The sequence below is a fragment of the Aphelocoma coerulescens genome, unplaced genomic scaffold (genome assembly GCF_041296385.1).
Source record: "Aphelocoma coerulescens isolate FSJ_1873_10779 unplaced genomic scaffold, UR_Acoe_1.0 HiC_scaffold_56, whole genome shotgun sequence".
Lineage (NCBI taxonomy): Eukaryota > Metazoa > Chordata > Aves > Passeriformes > Corvidae > Aphelocoma > Aphelocoma coerulescens.
Window position 1 is genome coordinate 777,911 of NW_027183905.1, and position 3,284 is coordinate 781,194.

A 3,284-nucleotide genomic window follows, 5' to 3' on the forward strand; every position below is an offset into this window, starting at 1 on the left:
GCTAACTGGACAGCTTTGAGTTCAGCAAATTGGCTCAATCCACCTTCTCCTTCAGTAGCTTCTGCAACTTGTCGTTTGGGGCTCCATACAGCGGCTTTCCATTTCTGGCCAGCACCTACAATTCGGCAGGAACCATCAGTGAAGAGGGCATATTGTCTTTCACTCTCTGGTAGCTCGTTATACGGTGGGGCTTCTTCGGCACGCATCACCTGCTCCTCTTCTTCTTCAGATGATAACCCAAAAGTCTCACCTTCCAGCCAGTTCGTAATTATTTCCAAGATCCCAGGTTGACTTGGGTATCCAACATGGGCGCGCTGCGTGATGAGGGCGATCCATTTGCTCCAAGTAGCGTCGGTGGCGTGATGCATGGAAGGAACCTTTCCCTTGAACATCCACCCCAGCATCGGTAGTCAGGGTGCCAGGAGGAGTTGTGCCTCTGTGCTGATTACTTCTGAGGCAGCTTGGATTCCTTCATAAGCTGCCAAGATCGCTTTCTCTGTGGGAGTGTAGTTGGCTTCAGACCCTCGGTAGCTTCGGCTCCAAAATCCCAGTGGTCGGCCCCGAGTCTCACCAGGCACCTTCTGCCAGAGGCTCCAGGACAGGCCATTGTTCCCGGCTGCAGAGTAGAGCACTTTCTTCACCTCTGGTCCTGTCCCGACCAGCCCAAGAGCTACTGCATGAGCGATTTCCTGCTGGATCTGGGCGAAGGCTTGCTGCTGTTCGGGGCCCCAGTGGAAATCGTTCTTCTTTCAGGTAACCAGGTAAAGAGGACTCACGATCTGGCTGTACTCAGGAATGTGCATTCTCCAGAAACCTATGGCACCTAGGAATGCTTGTGTTTCCTTCTTGTTGGTTGGCGGAGACATTGCAGTCATCTTATTGATGACCTCGGTGGGAATCTGACGCCGTCCATCTTGCCACTTCACTCCCAGGAACTGGGTCTCTCGGGCAGGTCCCTTGACTTTGTTCTTCTTGATGGCGAAACCAGCTTCCAGGAGAATTTGGATGCTTCTCTCGCTCTCCTTTCTCAAATACCTCCAAGGCTGTGTTCCCCCACACAATGATGTCATCAATGTACTGCAGATGTTCTGGGGCCTCACCATTTTCCAGTGCAGCCTGGATCAGCCCATGGCAGATGGTGGGACTGTGCTTCCACCCCTGAGGCAGTCAGTTCCAGGTGTACTGCACACCCCTCCAGGTGAAGGCAAACTGAGGCCTGCACTCTGCTGCCAAAGGAATGGAGAAAAATGCATCAGCAATGTCAATAGTGGCATACCACTTCACTGCTTTGGACTCCAGCTCATACTGGAGCTCCAACATGTCCAGCACAGCAGCGCTCAGTGGTGGAGTCACTTCATTCAAGGCACAATAGTCTACAGTCAATCTCCATTCCCCGTCAGACCTGCGCACAGGCCAGATGGGACTGTTGAAGGGTGAGTGGGTCTTGCTGACCACCCCTTGGCTCTCCAGCTCACGAATCATCTTGTGGATGGGGATCACAGCATCTCGATTCGTCCAGTACTGCTGGCGGTTCACTATTGAGGTGGCAATTAGCACTCATTGCTCTTCCACTTTCAGGAGCCCAACTGCAGAAGGATTTTCTGATAGTCCAGGCAGGGTGTTCAATTGCCTAATGCCCTCTGCCTCCACAGCAGCAATCCCAAATGCCCACCGCAGCCTTTCGGGTCCTTGGAATTGCCGCTCCAGAGGAAGTCTATGCCCAGAATACACGGGGCCTCTGGGCCGGTCACAATCGGTTGCTTTTGCCACTCCTTCCCAGTCAGGCTCACCTCAGCTTCCAACAGGGTCAACTGCTGTGATCCCCCAGTCACCCCAGCGATGGAGACAGGTTCTGCCCCCACACGTCCCGATGGCATTAAAGTACACTGTGCCCCAGTACCAACCAACGCATCATATTTCTGTGGCTCTGATATGCCAGGCCATTGGATCCACACCATCCAGAAAACCTGGTTCTTCTGTGCCTCTTCCTGGCTAGAGGCAGGTCCCCTCTAGCCCTGGTTATCATTTTTTCCCTGGGCATACATGCTCGAGGTCCCTTCAAGGGGATCTGACATATCATCCTCCCTTCTGTAATACCTGGCAGCTCGGTCACGGGAGGCTGAGGCTACTTTCACCTTAGCGGAACTCCCTCGGTTAGTGCCTCCCTCCTTGAGTTCACACACCCATGCTGCCAGGACAGAGGTGGGTTTCCCATCCCACCTTCTCACGTCTTCCCCATGGTCACACAGAAAAAAACCATAGCTCAGCTCGTGGGGTGTACCCTCTCTCTCTAGCAGGGGGACGACGGGCTCTGACTTGGGGGCCTGTGACTCGCACTGGTGCCACACTGACCTTCCTCATCTCCTCCATCTCCTTCCTCATTTCCTTCCTCATCTCCTTCCTCATCTCCTTCATCTCCTCTTTGAGGTCCTTGACCACAGCAGAAACATGGGCTTTCAGCGGACCATTGACCATACTGTCATAATTCCTGAACTTGTTGGCGACAGAGCCCAGTGTTTCTGTTATTGTCAGTATCAATCGTTGCAATGAAGGTGGTGTATTGTGGTGGCCCTAGCTTTGCCAGGTTCCACATCATCTGTCCTGTGCACCTGACCTTATCGGGGTCATTACCGTGCTCTCCATCCCTCCCAAAGAGTACCTCTAATACTGCCACCTCTCTTAGCTGCTGGATCCCTTCCTCGAGTGTCTTCCACTGCATTCTATGATGGCACTCCTGCATTCTTTCTTTATGAATGAACCTTTCTCTCACACTCATTAAGAGCTGGTCCCAGAGAGAAAGGGGCCCTGGCTCCCTCACAAATATCTGGTCCACACCTGGGTCCTGGGTCAACAATCCCAGATACCTTGCCTCACCACTATCCAGTTGCACACTTGTGCCCATAAGGTCCCAAACCCAAAGCAGCCAGGTTGTATAAGGCTCACGCCCCCTTCGCACAATATCTTTTCGCATACCATGGAGACTGTCATACGACAGGGACTCAATGATGATTTCTGGCTCTGACTCTCCTGCTGGTTGTGAGTGCCCTGGTTCCCCATCATCATTAACTGGTCGTACTGATTTGGTCTTCTACTTCCTCCTCTGCACAGGGGCGACTGCTGCTGGCTGTGATTGTCCTTGTGGTTCAGCTGGAGCCTGGACAGTTGTAACATCCGTGGGTTCCACTGCTGCACCATCGGACTCACCCTCTTTGGGTCAGGGAGAGGGTTTTTCACTAGCTGAGGAGGTGTATTCCATTAGCAATTGGCATATCCCCTGGTGCACC